We start from the raw sequence: 6,840 nt of genomic DNA on the forward strand, positions 1-6,840 counted from the left end.
TCCAGAGCCCCGGTCTCGGCTGCCCTGCTCCTCAGCGGGAGGGGGAGAGGACAAATTCCCAAACTACAGCTTTGGGGCAGCCTGGTTTGTCCATCTTGGGAAGGAGGGGGGTGAGTGGGGGCTCTACACCCTGCAGGTGCCTCCCCAAGCAGGGAGCTCTCCTTAGGATGAGCCTGGCTGCTCTGCCATGCCCAGGGGGAGCAGGCTGGGAGGAAGCAGCTGAGGGTGCCTGAGAAGCAGGTTTGTCAGAATTTTAAAGGGATCTAAATCAATAGCGATAAGGAAACAATTATTTAAAGAGCAAACAAATGGAAACTGCTAAATGTACCTTCTTTTTTCCCTATTCTTTTTTTTCTTGCGGGTGAAGGGTGCAGAGCCGATGCCTCTGGGTGCTGGGAGTGGGTCCCTGCTGGGGCCACCCCGGGGTGGGCAGTGGGGCAGCTCTGCTTGCTTAGCCCAGCCCCAGCCAGGCTGGAAATGAGCCTCGCAGGACAAAGTGTTGTTTCATCCCACAAGGAAAAAGGTTTTATGGGTCATCTGGAAACGCTAATCCTCAGGTGAGCCCATCTGTGACGTTCGTGAGCCTGTTGATGGTGTCGCAGCAGGTGCTGCGTCAGTGGGGACAGAGACAGTCCTAGGCTGGTGTGGGGACACTGCTGTGTGCTGCCTGCACCTGCTGGTTGCATTTTGAGGGAGAAAGGAGCCAGGACTGGTCACTGAGGCCGGGCAATCCCTGCAGAGCAAGGATATTTTCTGCACCTCTGCCATGGATCTTGGGATCCTGCTCGGGTTTGTGGCAGGGCCAGGCTGCAGCTGGAGGCTGTCCCTGCTCCATGGAGAGCCTTTCCCCTGCCCTGCCTGGTACAGGATACCCCAGCACCAGAGCACTGAGGGAGGATCCCTGTTCCCCCCCATTGGGGCTGTGGCTGTCACCACCGGGGCTTTGTCTCAAAGGGCAGCTCATTCCCATCCTTCCCCCCCATGGTGTTTTCATCAGCTTTTGGTTGGGGATTAGGCACGTGTTGACAGAACAAACATTTTGCTTCGCTCAAAATCCACTGCTGAGGAGAGAAGTGATGTCCTTGCTCTGCTGGTGCCTGTGCCAGCACTGGGAAGGGGACAGTTGGGAAGGGGGGAGTGGGGCTTGGGGCTGGGACAGCCCTTTGAGGGGAACATGGAGCCATTTCGGGTCACGTCCCACACCAGGGCTGGAGCTCTGTCTCTCTGCTCCCTTGCAGAGCATTAATCGCTTTCTGCTTTAATATCCTGCCCCGTGAAACCAGGGATGCCACAAGGAATGCTGCCTGTGTCCAGCAGGGCTTTGACAGGTGCTGGGGCCCCCCTGCCCAGCTCCCGGTGTCTGTCACAGCTCCCTCCTCCCCAGATCTGGCTCCGGGAACTGCGGCTCTCCACGATGTTGGTGTCAGGAAGGCTGACAAGGCTGGGGATGCCCAGGAGCTGCCCCCGGGAGCGTGTGTTTTCCAGGGAAAAGTAAATTCCTCCAAGCTCTGTGGCCAACCCAGTGACTGCACAGTGGGGGAAGACAGGACACGGGATCCCGTTTGGGGTCCTGCCCCCCCTTCCGCACCCCATTTTCCCCACATGACCCCGCAGGTCCTGGCTCCTTGCTGAGCCCCCAGGACAAGGTGCGGGACGCGGGCGATGCTCACGGGAGCGACACGTTTCCTCCGGAGCCCGGTGAGTCACCGCTGAGTCACGGCTCGCTCTGCGGGCAGCTCCGTGACCCCGGCCCGCTCCCGCACCCCAGAGCCACGGCCCCACAGAATGCTGCGGGATGTGGGGTCCCTGCCCGCTGTGCACAGGGGAGCCCTCCTCTCTCTGCTCCGCTGGCCCTGCAAGCCTGGCTCAGTGGGTCAGGAGCGATGGGAGAGGAGTGACTCTGGTCCCTGCTGACCCCCTCCTGCCCCTCGCCGCGCAGCCCCTCGCCCTCTCTGAGCTGCGACCAGGCAGAGTGTGGGTTTGGGGTTACTTTTAGGGGTTTGCTCCCCGGCGCAGAACCTTCTGCAGGTTCTTCTGGGATGGACAGTGCAGGACTCAAGGGGAAATCACCACCAAGAGCCTCCCCTGCTCCGGGGGCACCGTGTGCTGCCCTGACCCTCAGAGCTGCCCTTTCCACCCTCTCCCACACGGGGTGTTCCCCTGGCCAGCGGCTCCCACGCTCTCCGGGCTGTCGCTCCGTGGGGCCGTTATGCCCGAGGATCGTTTTGCATGCGGGGAGAACCGGCAGCAGAAGAATGAATTTGCATTTCTCAATGGCACCCAGTGTGGGAACCAAAGCCGCGGAGGGTTCCGCTGCCGCTCGGCCCCGCACCGGGGCTGTGTGAAAAGACAACATCCCGTCTGCTGGCACCGGGCCCGGCCCGTCTCACCTGGCTGCCCGTGTGTGCCTGGGAACCGCTGCTGCCGAGCGGCCCCGGCCCCCGGCACGGGCAGGGGCTGCTGATCCCCCGGCGCCGGTGCCCCGTGTGCCGGTGGGATGGGCAGGTGACAGCGACAAAACAAGAGTACGGCGCCTGTGTGGGTTATTTTGGGGGGTCCTCTCATGCTGGATGGGATTTGGGGTTCGTGTGCTGATGCAGGAGCTGCAGGGAGAGCCCAGCCCAGGGTCCTTCCCCTCCTCTGCACCCCCAAATCTCCGGTGGCGGTGCAGGGGGAGCCGTGACCTTTCCTCAGCCTGCGGCGAGCGGGGTGTGCCCACGCCGCCCTGAGCCCTCTCTTCCTGGCACCGCCGGGCGACCCGCAGCCATTTCCAGGCTTTTAATCCCAAGAGACAAAAGCAGGAGTTTAACGCCACCGGAGGAAGAAAAGAGCAGGGCTTTGGGAAGGGAACAGCAAACACGGCGGTGGATCCGCTGCTCCCTGCCTGGCTCGGTGTCCCACGAGCTCCCCTGTGTCACCCGGGGCGTCACCGAACCTGCGGGGAGAACCAGGGAGGGAATGGTGGGGAGCTGGTGGTCCAGGGGCTGGGCTCAGGGTCCTGCTGGCATCACCCTGGTGTCTTCATCCCCCTCCCAGCTTGTCCTTCCCCAGCTGCCCTCCCAGGCATGGCGGGACTGTGGCACCCCAGAGCCAGACCCTGTCACCTCCTGCCACCACAGGTGCGAAGCAGCCTTTGAATGGTGCCAGGTGATCACCAAGGTCTCTGTGCTCAGCAAAAGGATGGCACCTGGCTCCCCCTGCCACCAGTGCGGAGCAGACCCCCACCCCTGTGCTGCCGGATGGAGCCGGCTTCTCCAATACCCCCTTTTCCCTCTCCAGGGCTGCCCTGGAACACAGGTGACACCAAGGTCCCCTCGCAGCAGCAGAGGAGCAACCGGGAGCCACCTCATCCAGTGGGGATGGAGTGTGGGAGCAGCGACCCGGAGCTGGAGCAAGGTCGGAGTGGGTACCGAGTGCCGGAGCAGGCCGGGAGCCCCGGCTCCTCTATCAGGGTGGGCCGCGGGCGGGTGCCGCGGCAATAACGCGGCTGTTTGCCCCGAGCACACACGCGGCCCCGTAAACGGCATTTATGGCAGCAGCTGGGAGATGGGGGAGCCGGGGGGGTAATAAAGAGAATAAAGAGGAGCGGCCCCGCTCGCCCTGGGGCTGCACGGGAAGTGGGTAGGTCTGGCTGGGATAAGGAGGAGCCCGAGGGGATTCCGGTGGTCTGGGCTCTGGAGCGATCCCGGCAGTTCGGGAGCTCTGGACACTCTCCCAGGTAACTCTGCACAGGGTCATTGCACCATGAAAAGCTCTGTCCCCTCCGTGCACAACTCTGGGCTCCTGCACTTGTGCTCCCTGACCCCCGGGTAATTTTGGGCTCTGCTGGAGAGACCTCCTCCCCTCCCAGGACCCCTCCAAGGCATGTGGGGAAAGCATTAAAGGTACTTCAACCATTTCAACCATTTCCAGTCTCTTTGGGCTGCAAAAAAGCCTCAGAGTGCCCACCCTGCAGCCTGAGAGTGGGATTCATCCTGTCCCATCATCGCCCTGAGGCACAGACATGGGGTGCAGGGTGAGGCTTCTCGCAGGGACTCCAGCTCTGCTCGGGGGCCACCAGTGTCCCAAAAGCTGTGCAGGAGCTGGAGCAGAGGAAGCCCCACCACTGCAGGGGACCAGGAAGCACAGCTGCGTGTGGGGACAGGTCGGGCTCCGTGGTCTCTGTGGTTTGTGCAGTGACATCAAGGGCCTTCAATAGTTTTATTATATGTGACATGGCTGCTTATCTATTATTCTTGTGATGGAGCCAGAGATTAGCTACAGGCAGGTGGGCAGAGATTCTTCCAGGCTGATTCATGAGTCGTTTCTCCATCTCTCCCCTCCGGCCGCGTTCCCAAGCATTGAAGTTTCAGCAGTGGCAAAAGACACCGGAATCGGAGCTGATGGGTTGACAGGGAGGACAAGGAAAAAGCACCGAAAACTGCGCACACAGCGCCAAAAAGCCAGACTTCATTTCCCTCTTTTGTTGTTCCTCAGGTGTTGCAATCTCTCCTTTTCCTGGTTTGCATGTGCAAGCAGAGCTGTGCCGAGCTTCGATTGCGAAAGGTGTCGGGGAGAGCCCGGCACGGCCGGAGCCCGGTGTGGCCAGAGTCTGGCGTGGCCAGAGCCCAGCACAGCTGGAGCCCATAGAAACTGGTGACACTGGGTGGCTGCAGCCCCTGAGCCCTCTGGGAGGGAAGCAGAGGTCTCATTTTGGGGCCTTTCACCCAGTTCTGCAGTGCTGTGCTGCACTGCACTGCCCAGCTCTCCCTGAGCCCAGAAAAGCAAATGTTTTTCCCTCTAATCTCTTTCCATTATCAAGATCCCGATGCTACCGATAAGAGAAATAGGGAAAGCTCTTTCAGACCGAGGTGTGAGTTTGGCAACAGATTCCAGACAGCCCAAGATGACCCGGGCCTGGGATGCTCTGGATCCAGGACTGGGAACTCCCCACTGCTTGGTGACATCTGACACTGTCCAGTGTCCCCAGTTGTGCTCTCTTCTGCTTTGCTTCTGACTCCTTCTGGTGCTCTGGTCTGGTGTTTGCTCTGGTGAAAAGCTATAAAGAAGCCAAATAAACACGGGTGACCTGGAGGTGGTGTCACAGCAGATCCAGCTTGCGCAGCCTGTACAAACCATACCCTGCTCACCAGACGTCCCCCAGGCCACAGCCCGGCTGCGGGGCAGGAGCAGAGTGGCCACAGGAAGGGCGGGATGGCCACGGTGCTTTCCCAGCATGGCTGGTGCCAGGCTGGTGTCGAGTTCACACGTGACTTCACTCTGCATCTTCAGTTTCCACACTCTGGTTTTTTTTTTGAGACACCTGTTTTTCTGTGTTGTGGGGAAGGGATCCGTGCCTGGAGGGCTGCAGCCCCGGGGCTGGGATGCTCCTGCTCCAGGTGCCTTCGAGGCATCCTGAGGTGTGACACGGGAGCAGCTTTGAGTACCTGTGGGGCCTTGTCCAAAGCGGTGGATGCTCTGAGTGGGCTGGGGAGCTCCGCTGGGGCTGCCAGGAGCACTGGGAGGGCACTGGGGGCCTGGACCCCCCTCCTGGCTGTGCCACATCCCAATAGAACATGCCCAACTCCTGCCAAGGCCCAGGCAGGGACTGGTGGGTTCCCAACGCAGCTGCTTGTCCCGGGGTCCCCCCACACCCACTGCCACGTGTCCCAGGCCCAGCCGTGTTTACCAAACAGGGGAAAAGAGCTCCCCCGGGACACGGGAGCCGTGATCCAGGGGGAGCTTTCCCCACGATAAGATAACATTGAGGCATTTCAAAGGGAGGCAGAAACTCCTGGTGCTGCCGATAGCAGCGAAGCCCTTTCCCAGTGCTCGCACCGGGGTCTCTTTCCTCCGGGGTTTTAATTCCCTCACGGCAAACATTTCCAATGGATGGCTTATCGGCTGTGCCTGCCCGGGTCAGGGCAGCGAGGGATGCCAGCTCTGCCACCAGTATGAGGGCTGGGGACGGGCCACGTGCCTGCGGGGACGTGGTGACGTGGGGCCGACCTGTGGGTGTTTGTGGCGGGGTTTGGTCTGACGTGGGTTTTTAGGGCACGGGGGAGTTTGGTTTTGGCAGCGCTACGTGCACAGGAGAACTGCCTGAACTGCCCTGCCTGCTTCATGTGCTAAAAAAAAAAGACAATAAATACCAGCTCGGTGTCTGTCTTGCTCAGAACTGCTTTTTCCTGCTCATGCCGGTGGAGACAACCTGGGCCTGGAGAGCGGCATGTTCTGGCCGTGCCCCCGTGCCCCATCCTGCAGTCACGGACCCTGGGCAGGGGACAGCGCTGTGTCCCTGGGGTGGGAGGGTTTGGGTGCTCTCAGGGGCTCCCTTCCCCCCCCAGCAGCTCTGTGCACCCTCACTCACGGGCTCCGTCCCTGGCTGCAGCACTTGGGCAGGGGATGGTTCTGGGGTTTGGGTCAGGAATGCTCCTGGGTACCAGCTGGGGACGCTCCCGGGGTGTCCCTCAGGGATGCTCCTGGCCCCAGCATGGCCCAGCCTGCTCTGGGAGTGATGTCACACCATGGACTCTCACACATCTGACAGGTCTCTGTGTTGCAGTTCTGACTCCAGGAGGAGCCAGGTGTCTGTCCCTGTCTCTGTCCCTGTCTCATCCCATGTGAGGGGATTAGGAAGGGGTTAACCGTGCCCGGATTTGCCCCACTCCCCTCCCAAGGCCCGTTCTGGTCTGAGCCCGCCCTGGACGCACCTGCCAAGGGTTAACCCGGCCCGGGCTGTTCAAACACCTCGGCTGAGGTAAGCGCTGCTTGTTTGTTCAGGTAAATAAGGAAGGAATTGGATATAATGGGCAAAGGAGGCTCTGGCTGAGCCCTGACACTCACTGCCGGCATCCCCCT

This window comes from Corvus brachyrhynchos, unplaced genomic scaffold (genome assembly GCF_000691975.1).
Source record: "Corvus brachyrhynchos isolate BGI_N302 unplaced genomic scaffold, ASM69197v1 scaffold72, whole genome shotgun sequence".
NCBI lineage: Eukaryota > Metazoa > Chordata > Aves > Passeriformes > Corvidae > Corvus > Corvus brachyrhynchos.